The sequence below is a fragment of the Rattus norvegicus genome, chromosome 17, assembly GCF_036323735.1.
Source record: "Rattus norvegicus strain BN/NHsdMcwi chromosome 17, GRCr8, whole genome shotgun sequence".
Lineage (NCBI taxonomy): Eukaryota > Metazoa > Chordata > Mammalia > Rodentia > Muridae > Rattus > Rattus norvegicus.
The window spans coordinates 87,970,746-87,988,320 of record NC_086035.1 but is presented as its reverse complement, the minus strand read 5'-3'; the positions used below and the strand labels follow the sequence as shown (position 1 = coordinate 87,988,320).

At 42.3% G+C, this 17,575-nt stretch overlaps 1 protein-coding gene and 1 pseudogene across 18 annotated transcripts in view; both read right to left on the bottom strand.

Annotated features, from left to right (window-relative positions):
• The window catches only part of Etl4 (enhancer trap locus 4), a 463,673-nt gene that overhangs the window by 224,838 nt on the left and 221,260 nt on the right, over positions 1–17,575 (bottom strand). The gene's annotated exons all lie outside the window — the stretch shown is intronic.
• The window catches only part of LOC134482760 (NADH dehydrogenase [ubiquinone] 1 beta subcomplex subunit 3-like), a 53,499-nt pseudogene extending 35,924 nt beyond the window's left edge, over positions 1–17,575 (bottom strand).

Sequence of the window (17,575 nt, the reverse complement as noted above, 5' to 3'; positions counted from 1 at the left end):
TAGACGGTAAGTATTTATTGTTTCTGACACAGGGCCCAGAGGCCTGTGAGCTAGAACTGACCTAAAACTTACTCCCTGACAACTAGCTTTCATGGTTCTAGAGGGTGACATGCAAGCTTCCAAAGGAAAGAAGCAACCGATAGTCTAACGCAGCTATGACTCCTGTGAACCACAACAATGACTAGCATGGCATAAGGATGTAGAAGTCACACATAACTTTGTGGTAATTAATATTTCTCTAATTGAACTTGAGACCTTTTCAACAAGAAGCAAATCTTTCCTAGTCCTCAAAACCAGCCAGCTACTCAGATCTGGTAAAGTCATGGATCTTGGAAGAGAACCTGCTGTTGCCATTTTACTAAAACAGCACCATCCTCTCCTATATTCTAAATCTGTGTCCTTCTTCCCACAGATAAGTGTTGTCTTCATCGAGGAAGCTTCTCTTTGTAACAGATGGAAACCATTATGGAAAACCACAACCAATCAAAATGCAGCGTTGTGGAGCCCAGGCCCAAAGGATACATTTACAAAACAACTCCCACACCTAAATCTTAGGGATCATTGCAGAAGGGAGGGCAGAAAGATTGTTCAAAGACAGAGGAATGGGGAAATTTTTAAGATTTTGTTTACTAGGAATATAAGAAGAAACGCTTGTGAAGTCCCACTAACATGGCTGCCTTAGATGATTTAAACAAGGACTACAACAGACATGCTAATGTGGACAGAGGAAAGCCCATAAAGACCCAATCTACACAAAGAACTTCAGACAAATGAGAAACACTGAGAGCAGGAGAACTAGCCTTGTTTAAGAGTAAGACATCTGGTTGTTACCCAATACCAACCCCTAAAAACATATATTCACCCCTAAAAACATATATATGCAGGCTGTATTTATGTATTTAGCAATAACACACATAACATACAACTTGCATGTATGCATGTAACAATAATTAATGAAAAAGAGGCATGAAAGGGTACATGGGAGAGTTTGGAGTGAAGGGGAGGAAAATGATGTAATTATATTATAATCTCAAAAATAATTTTAAAAAATGCATGGACCCTTAAAAGGAAAGGGGTGAAATAGATGAGGGTTTTGGTTTTAAAGGATATGAGTTAGATAGTTTGTATTACTGGAAGATTTGAAAACATGTGCTTGGAATGTTGACAAATTCAAAACATTACGCTGTTTCCAGACATGCTATTTTCAACTAAAAACATATCTACGCAGATAAAATACTGAAATTTACCAAAAAAAAAAAAAAGTTCACATGGATTACTTCTTGAGAACGACATATTTTCCAACCTCCTTGATATTGAAAAGATTAAAAACCTTAAAATGAGTATGGACAGCCCTTCATAAAACCTGACAATATCAACTATGATGAAAGTGAACCTCAGGATCAGAACACGTTCTTTGGAAACATAACATAAAAGTTTCTCTTGCTGACCACAAAAAAAAAAAAAAAAAAAAAAAAAAAGTAAATAAATAAATAAAACGATGAGAAGAGCATAGATTTTTTTTTTCCTATAAAATGCTAAGAAGCATAGAGCTCCATTTAAGGGATCCTGAGCCACCTGAAATTATGAAAGCTTGCACCAGGGGCTGGAGAGACGACTCAGCAGTTAGAAGCACATTACTGCTCTCCCAGGGACTCAGAGCTCAGCACCCAGCAGAACAACTCCCAGTGGGGAGCTTAAGGTTCTCCAAACACCTTTGGCCTCCTCAAATGTCTACCTACACTCTGTGCACGTTCTCTCTCTCTCTCTCTCTCTCTCTCTCTCTCTCTCTCTCTCTCTCACACACACACACACACACACACACACATACACACACACACAAACACACACAAAATAATAAAGTAACTTTTTTTAAAAAAGGAAATGTGCAGTCTTTCCAGTCCTGGAACTACTGAATGCAGCACTAGCCCATTTCCAACCTCTATATTAATCTCCAATTCTACTGTCAAAGCACTCAGTATGAATTAGCAAGACTTTAAGGCCCTTTATGCTGAGATACCATGAGGCAGACCCGGGAATTTGGGCCCCAGCAATGCAGGTTCTCCTTGCCTGACTTTATCTTGCTAAGAAGTTACAGTGTGTGTTGGACCTGATATTCAATTTCTATTCTTTGCTTTCCATAAGATATAGATCATTAAGTCTGAACCAATTTCCTCTGCAGAAACTGCTTTAAATAAAGTGTCTCAAATAGCAATGCAATTTAAAAATAATGAGTATATTTTTCTAAGACACGGTGTGGTTTCCGCATGCATTTTGGATTATTTTTGGTCTGCCTTTCTTGATGTAGGAACTGTAGTATAGGTCCCAAAAAGTGTGCTTGAACAGGTTACCAGACGAAGGTTCCTTGGTGTACGCAGACGGCCTGCTCTCCCTGCTATTGTGGAGGAGACCCTAGCAAGGCTGAGAGGTGGACACACGGGCAAGCATCCTAAATGTTAATTGTGATTGCTGCAGATTTTTTTTGCTAACCCATAGCAGTTTTAATTAAAGCATCTTCTGTGTCTCTGAAGGAAAGTGTTATTCAAAATAGCTGTCCGGACTCTATTAAAATATCACAACTGGACCCTTCTTATTCTACTGTAAGAGATTAAAAGATGCATATAAGTATGCCTGGGTCTCCAACCCTATATCCTGGGAGGCCAACTTCAAAATTCTGCAGAGTAATGTTCCATTGTGTGTCCCTCAGCTCTATGCGATGGATTTTGCTGTTCTCTGACCTTGAGTTCTGGAAACCATTTCTCAGAATATTTTGTCCCTAGTAAGTCCCCTTCCTCATTTTTGAAAGGCATGTAAAAGAACTACATTACATTTTTGTGTGTTATTATCCAATAAAAATATGGAAAGCCTTTTATTTCTGGCTCTCTTCACTTGCTGTGATGGTTCATATTAATTGCCAACTTGACAGGATCTAGAGTCACCTTGGATTCTCTTACAAACCCCTTGGCATGTCCGTGAGGAGTCTTCTAGATTCCGTGAACGGAAATGGGAGGGTTCATTCTAAGTGTGGGCAGGGCCATTCCGTGAGCTGGGGGCCATGGAAATGGCGGCATGAGCTGACTGTGGCATTTACAAATCCTGCTCCCTGATCACGCACGCCTGCAGCATGACGGTCAGTCTCTCGCCCTCCCCGCTCCATGCTTTCCTCACCACAATGAAAACAAATCCCTCCTTCCTTACGTTCATTTTGTTGCAGCAACAAGCAAAGTAACTAAAATTATTACCGATCAATATCACTGATCAGCAGTGGTGAGGTGCCTGAGGACCCGGGTTCTGCCTCCAGATCTCATAGGGTGACAGGAAAGATTGACTCCAATGACTTCGACATGTACACTGTGTCACACTGTTACATGTATACAGACACACACACACATATACACAGAGAAAGAGAGACAGATACATGGCAACATGGTTACACACACACACACACACACAGACACACACACACACACAGAGACACATAGACACAGACACACACACATACAGACACACACACACATACACACACAGAGACACTCACACACACAGAGGCACACAGACACAGACACACACGCAGACACAGACACACACACACACACACAGACACACACACACACATATACACAGAGAGAGACAGATACACGGCAACATGGTTACACACACACACACACAGACACACACACACACAGACACAGACACACACGCAGACACAGACACACACACACACACAGAGACACAGACACAGACACACACGCAGACACAGACACACACACACAGACACACAGAGACACACAGACACACACACACACACACACCCTGGTCTTGGCCACTATACAGGGCTGTTCTGTGACCCAGTCCTGCTCCACCTTCTGCCCCTGATCATCTATCTCATCTCCTCCTTCGGCTTCAACTAATCCATGTGGACAAGAATGAAAATCAATCATCTTGCCCTTGTATCTTCTGAGCCTTAATGTATATTGTTTAACACCCTAAGGACAATGAATGTCATATAGCATTTCAGAGCACCCAAAACTCCACCTTCTCAAACCTCCTTCTTATCTTGCCACCTCAAGGACCACATGGGAAAGTAAAGAGCCATCTAGAATTTCTTTTCCCCTTTCACTCACCAAATCCTATTGATTCCAGAAACTGGAATTCTTAGCACACAGAAGACCTGCTTGCTTCCCTCTCCTTTGCACTTCTCATGACTTCTTCCGGAATCAAGCCTTCATGGTCCATTCTAACTGTGATTGCAACACATTGCCCACATCCAACCCATCTCTACCTAGGGCCAGGAACTTTTTTCTAAGAGCGAATCTGATCATGTTGTCTTGATGTAAAGTCTAAGTTGTTCTACTTCTGCTCATTGTCTCTCTGTGCCCTGTAAAGACCAAGCCATCCTGTTAAAGTTATGCCTGGGTTCTGTAGTGATTCACAGTCACTGTCTGCATGGCTGGACACAGACTCCCCTGTGAAATTGATGAGACACACTTCCGGCTATGCTTGTGATCTTGACTTCAGAGTGGACTCACTAAATACCCACCCTGAATGTGGTTGGCAAAAGGCTGGTGACATAATCAGAATTTTTTTAAAAGCAAGCCCAATACAAGCATTCTTCTCTCTGCCCGTCTATTGAGCAGACCTCATCTGCTGCACGTTCCTGCCACCATATGCTGCCCAAGTGCAGGGACCAAGTGAGTGCAGGCTAAACCCGTTCAAACAATAGACCAAAATAAATCTCTCCTTTTTGCTTGTTCACAGATTTGGTCACAGCAATGAGGTAACAAAATAATTCAGGTTCCTTGGGCTTTCATCACTTCCAGTAGAGATCCATGGCTTCTCCTTCAAGCGCTCATGTATGCTTTGCTGTGTGCTTGGATGTCTGTATGCCTCACCTCTTGACCTTGTCTGTCATGATGCTGTGTAAATATTTCTTTTCTGTGGAAAAGTTCCCTGACTCCACAGTGTGGCTTAGGGAACACTTCTGACTGCTCACATGTCACCAGCTTCTTGCTTTAACACAGAACATTTTGGGCTGGAGAGATGGCTCAGTGGTTAAGAGCACTGAGTGCTCTTCCAGAGGTCCTGAGTTCAATTCCCAGCAAGCACATGGTGGCTCACAACCATCTGCAATGTGATCCAATACCCTCTTCAGGTGTGTCTGAAGACAGTGACAGTGTACTCATATACATAAAATAAATCTTAAAAAAAAAAAAAAACAACACAGAACGTCTTCTGGTCTCTCTGAACAACCTGTTTATTTGCAGTCCCCACTAAATCATAAACTTCTCTTTCAACCTTTCCTCCCCGTTGCCTAACACAGCATCCAGAGCACAGTCCTCGCAGGCCCACTGAATGGAGAAATGGCAGTAAATCTAAGGGAGCTTCTTATCCTATGTCTACTGTGGGTCTGCAACCTGCCAGATGCTATGAACAGATCCTCTCTCATCCACACAACACTGCAAGCTGTGTGCTATTTTTGGACCTTCCACAGACAAAGGTCAGTGGGATTAAATAGCTTTCTCTTAAGTCATCATGCTCATAGTGAATTCAAGAACCAGGTTTGTGCAATTCAAAATTCCTGCTTATTGAACTACAGTTCCCACCTCTCCCTGTAAGCTAGCACAAACCCACAAGAGTTCAACTTCTGAGGGTAATCCTACCCACCTGCATTCATTTAATAAAATGAAGATTTTCTGGAAGCCAGTAATTAGCCTCACCTTTTACACCACTGCTGTCCTGAGAAGGTTCTTTATCACTATAACCCATCTCAAAGGACTTATAGAAACCCTGCTTCTCCTCACGAGTCTTACTCAGAAGTTAAGAGGCAGCATCGATACAATCTAAAGCATCTTACTCAAGACAGCGATGACCACTCATCACCAGGCTCACAGGGCAACCCTATGTTCATAGGGTTGACAAGCAGCCAGTGTGTCTGCTTTGTGTTGCAGAAGGAAAATTCCCTAGACAACCACCGATCTGACTGGTGTCCTGTGGATGTGCCATTTGCCTTTGACATTTGCTCAGGCAAGTCAGAAAGAAGACATGGAAAAATCTAGCTGGCAGCTGCCTGCATCCTTTTCCCAAGTTCCCTGGGGCAGCATCCCCTGAACTGCAGATATCCCACTTACAGGGTGACCGCCGTCTACCCACTGATTCCTAGAGCCATGAGTAGAGTCTACCTCAGAGACATATGAGGGGGCTGATCATCAGTCTAGAAAATGCCATTATCTGCACTGACATATCTAGTCTAAGAACTGACACGGCTGCATCGTTGAAATGTTGCCATCTTCCCATCACATTACAATTAAGACCTGGTTGGGAAAAAAAAATCAAGACTTTTCCACCTACATGAGCTTCCATGGAAACACATACCTATCCTAGGTAGAGGATGAGAGGTCACATGTTAGGGCATATTGTGGCTTTGAGGCCAGCCTAAGCAACACAGTGAGATGTTACCTTTTAAAAATTCAACTTAAAAAACTAGAGGTGAGATCCTAACAGCATAAAACATTTTAAGTTGGTTTAAAAGTCTGACAGACGGGACTAGGCTAGAGAGACGGCTCTGTGGTTCAGAGCTCTGGCTGCTCTTCCAGAGGAGCCAGGTTTAATTCCCAGCACCTGCATGGTGGCTCACAACTGTCCGTAATTCAGACAATTACAATCGCTTGTGACTAAGAGATATGGCATCCTCTTTTGGATGTCCACGGGTACCAGACATGCACTCGGTACAGACATGCATGCAGGCAAAACATAAACATAAAGTAAAAAACGAAAATAAAATAAAATTAGACTTACGGGGGTTAGGGAGCTGGCTCAGCAAGGACAAGCTGTCCTTCTACAAGCTTGACAACCTGAGTTTGACTCCTGGAACCCAGGTAGAAGGAAAAGGCCTGGTGCTGTGGCAGGCAGCTCTAATCCCTGCTTTCCTATTCTGAGATGGAGGAGGACAGGATAAGCAGCAGGATGCTCGCAGGCCAGTACAGAGTGGCACAGGAGGACAGCAGAAACAGGAAGAGACTCTGTCTCAAAACCATGTGGGAAGACCCAGTCCCCACAAAGATGTCCTCTGATCTCCAAATTTATGTAGTCTGTCTGTCTGTCTGTCTGTCTGTCGGTCTCTCTCTCTCTCTCTCTCTCTCTCTCTGACACACACACACACACACACACACACACACACACACACACACACACACACACACACTTAGTAAATTCAAGTTTTAAAATACCTCCAACCCCGATCTTTTCATTTTTTTAAATACAAAATGTTCTCCAAGTGGGTAGAACAAGATGTAATGTTTTGTCTTTTGCATGTCCGAAAAGTCCTTTCTTTTTCACAGGACAGTAAAGCTTCACCATCACCCAGCCTTGCTCCTCTGTTCCACTCAGGATCCATACAATGGGTGGAGGACAAACACAACCAAATCCACTTGCTGCTTCTCACTCTGACTACACTAACCGCATGCAGAATGACACGAAGCTCGTGTTGTTTGTAATGCTCTTATATCCATCAAGTTCTCTAAGTACCAACAAAACCAACAGCATGGAGCATTAGAATTTACAAATTAAATTAAACCCGTCTTACAAAATCTTAGTAACCCTGGGCAGAAAGAAAGGTGGCCAAGTCTGGGGCAGCAGTTGACCCATCAGGGATAGCTCCTCTCAATTCTGTCCCCTCCATGAGGGCCGGAAAAAGGAGGTTCAGTTTTAAAAGGAATATTAAAAACAAAACAAACAAACAACAAAACAAAACAAACAGCTAATGTAGCTGGGTGCAGTAGCAGACACCTGTAATTTTTGTACTCAAGAGGCAGAGGCAGGCAGAGCACTGAATTTGATGCCAACCAGGTCTACTTAGTGAGTTCCAGGACACCTAGGACTACATATGAGACCCTATCTCAAAACAAACAATAACAAAAACCAAAATAAAAGTGGAGAAGCAACTGTAAGGGCCCTACCCTAGCCTGACCATAGAGGAGATGGTTAATTAATACTTGGAAATTTCCTGTCTTTAATAGAATTACACAGGTTAAAAGTCATAGCTAGGGGGGCTGGGGATTTAGCTCAGTGGTAGAGCGCTTACCTAGGAAGCGCAAGGCCCTGGGTTCGGTCCCCAGCTCTGAAAAAAAGAACCAAAAAAAAAAAAAAAAAAGTCATAGCTAGGAGCATTGATCTCATCTGCAAAGACTTCCTAAGGAAGAAAAAAGATGATATAGAAAACAATCAGTTATTATATGTGCAGATTCTCTGAGTTTTCTTACTCGTTAAACTTTGTATGCAGCCCCCATATCAATATCCATGGAACTCAACAGAGCAGCAAACAATCTGGGTTCTTCTGCTACAGTTCAACTCAACAACACCCTGCCTTCCCGATTCAGTCTGAGGAAGCATTCTTTTTGCTGTCTATTTAGTGCCACATGTTTCTTTTGCCTTTTCTTTTTGATGATTTTGCTGTTTAAATCTGCCCTTGAGCAGAGTATAGAAAGGCTGTCTAGTGTTCTGAAGTACCCAGGAGGCTGTGATGTGCCTTACAGAGAAAACATGAGTGTTGGATAAGCATCATTCAGGCATGAATTACAGTACTGTTGGCTGCTGACCTCCATACACCCGAATGGCTGCTATTTATTACAGAAGGTGTCTTTAAATAGAAACGCACACCTACATACAAAAGTGGTGCTCTGTGGTAATTAGCTGGCAGGAATACCGTGAGCACAGACCTAATATTAGAGAAAGTTAGCACTCTTTAAAGGCCAATGTTCCGCAACTCAGTCTGGTGATTGATATCGTCAGCTTGACAGAATCGAGAATCTCCTAGAATTCAAACTTTGCACAGGTCTGTGATGTTGTTTCTAGACAAGGTTGGATGAAGTGGGGAGATCCAACCTACATGTGTACAGCCCCACCTCATGGTGCAGGAGCCATAAAATAAACAAAACAAAACAAAACAAAAAAAAAAAAAAAAAGGAAGCAAAGAGAACACCCACATTCTCCTCTCTCTACTTCCTAACTACAGATCACTCTCACTCCTACACCATGCCTTCCCCACTGCAACAGAGACTATACCCTCGAACTGTGAGCCAAAGAGAAACTTTTCTTTCTCTTTCTCTTTTTTTTAATTTGCATTTGCCAGGTAGTTGGCCACAGCAATGAGAAAAGGAATTGGCACTCTACTATACAGAATAAAATGTAACCACTGCTAATAACAAGAACTGACTGCACTTTGATAATGGAATAAGTATGTGTGAATATGTAAAATAAGATTAATAAACAGCAGAGGACAGTTAATGCAGTCAGCTCATTTCCTTTTACTATCTATTAAGAACTCACTAATTTGGGATCAAGGGGCATGTGCTGGACACGCTGCCACCTAGAAATGCTGTGCTCCCCCATACACTGTGATTTTTCTCTTTTTGACCCACTATAGACTGTATTCATCAGAGATCTCTAGAGAAACAGAACTGATTGAATGAATATATTAAATATATTAAAAGGGGGATTTATTAGAGTGGCTAACAGGGTGTGGTCCAACTGGCCCAACAATGGCTGTCTACCAATGGAAGATCCAAGAATCCAGCCGTTCCATGAGGCTGTCTCATCCGGCCTTCAGTACACATGGAAATCCAGATGAGGTAGGCTCTGATGCCAGTGAAGGAATGGACTTTCTAGTGAGAGAGAGTGGGAGCAAGCAGGTAAAGAGCAGCCACTTCTCTCTTCCTTATCCTTTATATAGGATGTCATGAGGTGTGACCCAGATTTAGGGTTGATCTGTAACCTGCCTTGTACTACTTCGTGGGTTCCTTTTTCTTCCACCCTTTTTCCTTCCTTTCAACCCCATAGCACTAGACAGAAGAGGAAAAAAGGATAGAGAGGAGAAGGGATGATGTTATTGTTAGACTACTTCCTGCTTATTAGGAGCTTTGGAGTTCCTTGATCTTCTCTGTCAGGATATCTAATTTCTTCTTGTTGTTTCTTCTTTGAGCATGACTACTTAACAAACAATGACCAAGAGCAGCCAACCAATAACCAACAGCCCACCTTGCCTCTTGGGGACCTAGCATTTATAGACCCTCTGAAAGGTTGCAAATATCACACAATCACAGAAATTATCTGCCACTAGAAAAACCATGCCCCTACTAGAGCAACAGACAAATAACAGTCAACTGCTGTGGACAACCTGAAGCAGCCCCATATCCCACACCTGAGATTAAAACAAAAACATATTTTAACAATATTTCTGTGTTTTTTTTTTAAAGAAAACAAATTTTCACTACATGGGTCTTTTCACCTCAAATGATCTAGATCTAAGGTGAGTATTCCTCTCTCGATGAATTGAATTATTCCTCACAGATGTGCCTAGTGAGTTGGGGTTTTTAGTTAATTCCAGATGTTTCCAAGTTGAAAAGCAAAATAGTCACCACCTAGACAAAATCATTATGCAACTTAGAAATAATATGCATTTCACCTTTAAAAAATAAATCACATATTTTTGTGGCTTGCAAAATAAATTTCCATAAAATGATGGCTTCACTGAGGACCACTGGGGACTACATATTCACTGGGGAATTATGTCCTCAAATACAGACTCACCTATATACACGCTGAGATTCCTAGATACTCAGACTGCAGATTTGACCTTCATCTGAGCAATATGAAATGTTAATCTTCAACTTAGGAGCAAGACAGTTTTCCTGCCTTAGGCACATTGTCAAACGTTCTCCAAATCCTATTCTTTAGAAAGGAGTTGATGGATGCATTTCTAAGTCATTGGCACAGTTGTGGTTCATTCTGACGTCACCATGATTGGATTAATAGATGCTTAGTAGCTTAGTAATAGCAGAACACATGTCTAATGTGTCTGGGAAGACATTTCCAAAGACTACGAGGGCTCTGACTTAATGAATTAATCCCTTGATGGAACAGAGTATGGTGGCTTTAGCAGGAGGTGGTACGAGTTGAGAGTGGTGATATAGGATGTGAAATGCCCAGTTGGAAGGGCATGCCCTTGAGGCTGCATCTTTCCCTATTTCCCAGTATTGGCACTTCTCTGGACTTCCTGTCACCAAGAAGTGGAAGCCTGCATCTTCACACTCTCCTACCGCCATGATGTTCTGCACAAATGCAGGAGACCAAGCGATCCTGGCATGATCCCTCTGAAACTATGAGCAAGAACAAATCTTTTTGCCCTTTAGCTTCTGCCAGATAGCTTGGCCACATCTGTGCAAAAGTAACCAATACAGATACTACACTAGAAATTTACCACACTAGATATCTGCCTAGGTAGACCCCAGAGCTTACATTTCTATGCTTGAGAATCTTATTCATGATCTCAAATTGAGATAGGTCATGAGATGTCCCAGTTCCTTCAACAGTAAACTTCACACCGAGAGTCGCAAAGGGCCTCTTCTACGGAGCTGTCACTGGGTTGAGAAAGAGAATAAGAGGACAGATTCTGCCACGTCATCTGGCCGAGTGCCCCATGAAGAAAGACTAAAAACTGACAATGAAGGTGAAAGAGGAAAGATCTATTTTACCTCATAAAAGACACTGATGGTCATTATTTAAAGATCCTTCTGTACTCACACTTTGCAAATATTAATAAAGCCTCTGGTCTCTCCAGTAGCCACAGGGCACCTGGTCAGTCTCTAAACAAAACTCTTCCCCTTTCTGAAGAGGCATCTCCTGTATAAAACCCCAGCTTATTGTGTGTAGATTTAGTGCTGTTAAAACTACTCCTAGGGCATTAATTAGTTCCTTAATATCTTTTTATTCTCAAAGCCTGCTCTCCATAAATAGCCATGAGCTGAGTGTCTGTGGAACAAGCAGAAGGGCGTTGACTTTTATGCAGTGGAGGTCCTTTGACATTGTGCTAACAGTCTGGAGCCTTCATACTCAGACTGCAGAGACCAGAGAACCAGGGTGGGTGGTGTCCTCTTGTCTGTTCTTTTCATTAAGACATTTCAAAGAAGACTTTATTTTAATATGCATTTAGGAAAAAAAGAAAAAGAAAGAACTTAGCCTCCAGGCAATAACTCATAAGGGTAAAAATAGACCTCTGTCATGTTTTATTCCACAGGGATCGCTTATGTGTGTGACAGTGGACCTCTGCAGACATTGTATAAGTGCCACCACCACCTTGAAGGAAATCTATAAGAGACAGATGAGAGATAATCATTTAAACAAATTTGCTACTTTTGTTGTTTGTTTCTCTGTGTAACCTGACTGTCCTACAACTTGGTCTTTCTCTGCCTCCCAAGTGCTGCAATTAAAGATGTGCACTTCCAAGCTTCAAGCCTCCTCCTCCCCCTCCTCCTCTTCCTAAGATTTATTTATTTATGTATTTATATAGATATGGGTACTTCTCTGCATGTACATCTGCATAACAGAAGACATCACAAGGCAGTGTGGTTGCTGGGAATTGAACTTAGGCCCTTGTAAGAGCAGTGAGTGCTCTTAACCATCAAGCCATCTCTCCAGCCCAAACCTGCTACTTCTTAGCAACTCACTTAGTTTGGCTGGAATGCATCTAGGATTGCCATATTCATTTTGGGTAGAATGCGACCTCAGTATTTTATTCTCATGAGTAACAAGATAGCTTGCTTAGTGCCGATTCAGTTCCTTAGAATATGGCAGTAAGAACACAATCCTCTCTTCTCTTCTCTTTCCTCTCTCTCTCTCTCTCTCTCTCTCTCTCTCTCTCTCTCTCTCTCTCTCTCTCTCTGTGTGTGTGTGTGTGTGTGTGCATGCGCACCCACAGGTGTTCTACCTGCATGTCTGGTGCCTGAAGAGACTAGAAGAAAGATCGGATCCTCTGGAACTAAAGTTAAAGACGGCTATGAGGCATGTAGGTGGTGGGAATCAAACCTGGGTCCTCTGGAAGATTAGCCAATGTTCTTAGCTGTTGAGACATATCTCTAGCCCAGAACACATTATTTTTACAATTGATTGTTTAAAAGAGACATTTTAAAGTCAAAAGAACATTCAGACATTACTCAGTTATACATGCAATATGAATGCTTCTGTAGTAGGTATGAGGACCACGTCCAAAAACCATCTAAGAGCCTAAGGCCACACTGTGAGTCAGCAAGACCAGCCTACTTTAGTTCTGAGCCCTCCTGGCTCCCTGTCTGGGTACTGGCATTATTAAGTGATTTTCCTGGTAATTGTTCTTGTCTGATTACATTCTCTGAGGATATTGCCATCTGCAGAGAAAGGGTGCTGATCATGTGGACAGAAGTGTGGAGTCAGGAGGTACCCTTTACTGGGGAGAACTTGTGGGTACAGGAATGTTAGTTTGTCTCCCCAGCTCAGAGCTCCTCCTACCAGAGGTCCAGGTCTAGTGCGCATCCCCACAGGGTTTGGTCTTTCTGTATTCCCTATGACCAGCTTAAAATGGGAAAAAGTGCACGAACCTCTCAAAAGGGCCTATTTTATCTTTTAGAAGGTTCAGTCAGACTAGAATGAAATATCCTTAACTTGCCCAAAGCCACATACTGAGCTAGAACAAACTGAGCCCAGGGGAAGGTGTTAAAAGGCCCATGAGTACAATATGATCATCCTATTCTTCATTCTCTTAGTGAGAAGTAATAGTTATACCGAGAACTGAAATTAGTGCTCCTGATCCAAAAGCTCAAATATTCCCATAGTGTGTTGGTTATACAGAGTATTTCTCCTAATATTTACAACTACTAACCTTCACGCCTGCGTAGGTGATTTCAAACTCAGTATTATTAAGTCCTTTATTCAAATACGTGTTGATATTTTCCCTTCAGGAATGATGCTCCTTATGTCAATCAAAGGAAAAAATAATCCTAAAATTAAAGGCATTTAAAGAAATAATTTTGATGCCAAATCGGGAAAGAAAGCTTTGAATGTGCTTTGAAAATGGAGCCAAAGTATCCATTAAAGGAAAAATTACAGGCAAATTAAAAATATGCCTTTTCCCAGTGACATTGAGTCTCAGTAATTTCCTCCATGATGATCCGAAAACCCTGTAATTCTCACAGAAATCTAGCAATTGTACCTATCTCCCTTCGGCAGAACAAACAGAAAGGCATAGGGGGTGGTGAGGAATACACAGAAATACTGCCTTACACTGGATTTGGAGGCACAAGCCAGGATAACTCTTGAGGGCCATGGAAAGAGAGAAACACAAGCTCCCCTACCCAATGAAGTGGCATAACCCATCACATTACTATTCACGCTTACTAATTAGGCAAAAGGTGAAAATATGATGCCATTACTTGTACAGTTTAGTGATTTATTTTAGTGGGATGTATGCACGTAGACTGCCTGTGTGTCAACGGAAGGATGGTATGCAAGCGCTTAATCTCATAGCACACAGGATCAGTGTCCTTGGGACCAGACAACTGGGTGAGCACCAGAGCCTATGACAGAATTCATGTGTCTGCCCTGTGTTCAATGAGCAAAGCTGTTCCTTTACACAGACAATCTTGAAGACCTTTCACTATCTTTTACAAACACAGATATGGAAGTTTAAAATATTTCCCATAGCTGGGAAGTGGTGGTGTACACCTTTAATTCCAGCACTCAGGAGGTAAATGTAGGTAGATCTCTGTGAGTTTGAGACCAACCTGGTCTCCGTATACATTGATTTTATATATGTGTGTGTGTGTGTGTGTGTGTATATATATATATATATATATATATATATATATATATATATATTCATAGTACAAGGTCCCCATCATTAGGGATGGAAAAGGCGTGACACATCATAACAATTGTCTGCATTGTACGGACCAATCACAGTTTTCCTCTCGTCCCTCCCTTTCTTCTTCTTTCTTTCCCTTCCTTCCTCCTTTCTTCTTAGAGCCTCGGTGTGCAACCCAGGGTGATCTGGAACTCTGTGTTGATTAAACTAGCTGTGAACTTGTAAATACGCTTGCCTCTGCCTCCAGCGGCTGGACTTATAGGCGTGAGCCATTGGACTCAACTTCCAAGCTTTCTTGTGAAAAATCAAAACTATTCTATCCTGAGGGCTGCACATGAGAACGACTGAGGACTTCTGGTCTTAGAGCAAAGCCAGCAGTCCTCCTGCTTTCCAAGTGATAAGCCCTGAGCCAATGGGTGCCTGGGTCCAAACGTTAGCCTTCATGTCTCTGCCCAAACATCCACTTGCTATATGCTTTCTTAAGGAATGTTTGAGGCAATTCTTTTTTACATGGACAAACCTTGGCAGGAGGTCAGCAAATTAATTGACTGGGAGAAGGTAAAGCCAATAAAGTGAAGTTCAATGACCATTTCAAAGACTCATTCCGAATGCACCATAAAGTGGATGGGGAATTAGTATTGTGCCCGGTTTTCGGAAAATCCAACATAAGAAGTGTGACCTTTCTGGCCAAATGAACCCAGAAGTGATGATTTAACCACATTCCTCTCCCGTTCACCCACACTTTCCTCGGGATGGGTGGGGGCGCAGCAGAGTGCCAAGCACCTGCCAAGCATGCAGAAGTCCAAGTTTGATCCCCGTCACTGAAATAAATGAGTAGCAACTCCTGAAGCAACTGCTGGCCGGAGTGTACGCGTGATGAAGAAATGGTTAGAGACGGGAGCTGCAGGGCAGGAACTCAGAGTTAAAGGGTCGGCTACCACTGTCAATTACAGGGTAACCAGAGAGCACATCTCTCTTTAATTAAACCTAAGGTAATAGGAAATGTCATTTATGAAAAATCCAGACCCATGTACCGCAAGATGGCAGGCGGCCAGGCAGCAACACAAACAGAGAAAGGCAAAGTTGTTTTTTAACCCAAAGCACGCCTAGATGAGATGACAGTATGTACACGTCAACTGGCACCTTTTCTCATCAAAGTGTCATGACTCTTACTGGGCATGAACTTCAACAATACAGAGACTCTTTCAAAAGCCAACTTAGTGTTATTATTAGCATTCTTTTAAGATTGCTTCAAACAGCCCCTTCTCTCTAAAAGCCTTTGCATCTTGGGAGAGCCCTCCTTCTCTGGATTCGGACATGGCTTTCCACACACGGCCAGCAGAACATTCATTCATCTGATGGCTCTGTGTGTGCCTGTGTCTGGGGAGAAACTGGAGCTTGCCGAGAACATAAATGGCCTTTATTAGTCGGTATGCTCTTAGTGGCTGTGTGAATGTCCGCCTCTTAGTAGATTCTAATAAAAATTCATTTAATTTTTCCAGATGCCCGAGGTTATGAATAATTCAGCCCCATATCATCAAGCCTGATAAATTTCCACTCCAACTCTTTTCCCTCTGATTACAGCTAGAAAGACGACCACGATGGAATTCTGGCAGGTGCCTTTTGATTCCTGTCATCAAGCTGCTGAGAGAGCCACTGGGTGGGAGGGGAGTAGTCAAAAGTAGCAAAGACAACAGAACATGGACAAAAGACGAAGTGTTTGGAAGAACAATAAATAAAAAAAAAAATCAGTCCTGGGGGAGGAGGAGGAGGATCAAAATATATTGTGAGAAAATTTAATAAATCAAAATACAATTAGCCTCATGACTGTGTGAGTGAGGGGTACATGCCTATTTCTCAGCACTTGGTGGGTGGAGGCAGAGGTTGGAAGGTTTGAACGTAATCTGGGGTATTTAGGGAGATGCTTTCCTCAGAAACAGACAAACGATGAGAGAGATCGGGCTGGTTGCACAGTTTCCTACTCTATTAACTCAGAGTTGCTTTTGGAGATAAGAGTTCTCTTTCAGGCTTCGACAGTGATTAGACAGTGTGAACTATTATGAGGATGATGGTCACAGGGTCATTACGAAAGGTCTGGCACTCTTTAAAGGACCACACGAACACAGTGGCATCATCCCGGTGGTCTTCATTTCACCTGAAGATGCATTAGTGAGTGTGAAACCAAGTGTAAAAATCAATGCAACCATCACATATGGTTCAATGTATAAACCCACCAAGCACAGGGAACTGATGAAGGTCATAACCAAGGTCCTTCAAAAGTGTTAAAGCCAACATGGTAGTAAGTTCCAGCCTAATTAATGTAAGAAAATCCTTGACTGGGCCAGTGAGATGGCTTTGTGTGTAAAGGTGCTTGCTGATAATAAACCTAATGACGTGAGTTCAATCCCCTGTGGAAGGAAAGAAGCAACTCTCAGGAGTTGTTCTCCAACTTACACACACAGACACATACATACATGTACATGTACACATAAGATAGATAGATAGGTAGATAGATAGATGATAGATAGATAGATAGATAGATAAGGATGGGTAAATGGATAGATGCATAAAGAAAAAAGGATGTTGTTGGTGATCTCACACCCTTAATCTCAGTATTCAGGAGGTAGAGGCAGGCGGATCTCTGTGAGTTCAAGGCCAGCTAGGTCTAAAGAGTGAGTTCCAGGACATCCAGGGCAGTTACACAAAAAAAAGCTTATCTCGAAAAACAAACATAGCAACAACAACAAAACAAACCAACAGAAAAAGGAATGTGGGTTATCAGAAAAGCTATTTCAAGAGGCTGAAGAAATGCCTCCATGGTTAATGAAGTTTATTGCTCTCGTAGAAGACCCAGATTTGGTTCTCAGAACCCACATGATGGTTCACAACTGTCCCCCGCCCCCCCCAGCT